This window comes from Chinchilla lanigera, unplaced genomic scaffold (assembly GCF_000276665.1).
Source record: "Chinchilla lanigera isolate Chin_1 unplaced genomic scaffold, ChiLan1.0 scaffold00110, whole genome shotgun sequence".
NCBI lineage: Eukaryota > Metazoa > Chordata > Mammalia > Rodentia > Chinchillidae > Chinchilla > Chinchilla lanigera.
This window is the reverse complement of record NW_004955511.1, coordinates 1,916,371-1,917,396: the sequence shown is the minus strand read 5'-3', so window position 1 is coordinate 1,917,396 and position 1,026 is coordinate 1,916,371.

The window sequence follows — 1,026 nt, the reverse complement described above, 5'->3', positions numbered from 1 at the left end:
TCAGGACCTTATGCTTGCCAGGCAGGTGCTTGTGCCATTGAGCTATAGCCCTGGCCCTTGGTTGATTTCTTGATGCTAGCCATTCTTTCTGGACTGAGATGGAATCTCAGCACTGTTTCAATTTGCATCTCTCTAATAACCAGTGATGTTGAGATATTTTTGCTTAATTTATTTTTATTTTAAAGAGAACAGTAAAAAAAAGAACAATATCAAAATAGAAACAAACAAAGCAGGTATATTAAAAATGATACCAGGTTTCAAACCAAATGATAGGAATTAACAGTGGTTGCTATATTACATATTGTTATCTTCAATGAAGTTGCTCAGATTACCAGATGTAAGAATGGAAGATTGATCAAACCATTAAAGAGAATAAGAAAATAATAATTAAACAAAACATTAGTGACAATACAGAGTTTCACTAGATGAGATGGTAGGAAATCATCAATGATTGTTCTACTTCATATTGTTGTCTTCACATCAGTTGTTCAGATTACCAGATATAAGCATGTAAAATTGGTCAAAATCTTAAAAAAATTTAAGCATTAACTGTTTCTTTTAATAAATCACCTTTTTCATATATTTATTTTCCATCTGTATTTCTTCATCTGACAAGTGTATGTTCATTTTAGGTGCTCATTTTTGGATTTGGTCTAAATTTGGGGGTTCTGATTTTTTCAGTTTTTTGTATGTTCTATGTAAGTCCTTTGTCTGAAGGATAACTGGCTAAGATTTTTTTCCCATCTGTGGGCTGTCTTTTCACTTTGTTGATGGTGATTTTTTCTGTTGTGCAAAAGTTTTTTATTTTTTATTTTTATTTTTCCTGTACCAGCAATCAAACTCATGACCATGCACTTGCTAGGCAGGCACTGTGCCACTGAGCTAAATCCCCAGCCCCCGCAAAAGTTTTTTAATAGGATGAGATCCCAGCTATTGATTCTTTATTATTTCCTGTGAGAAAGAAATTAAGAAAGCCACATCCTTCACAGTAGCATCCCCAAAGATATAATAGTTAAGAATAAATCT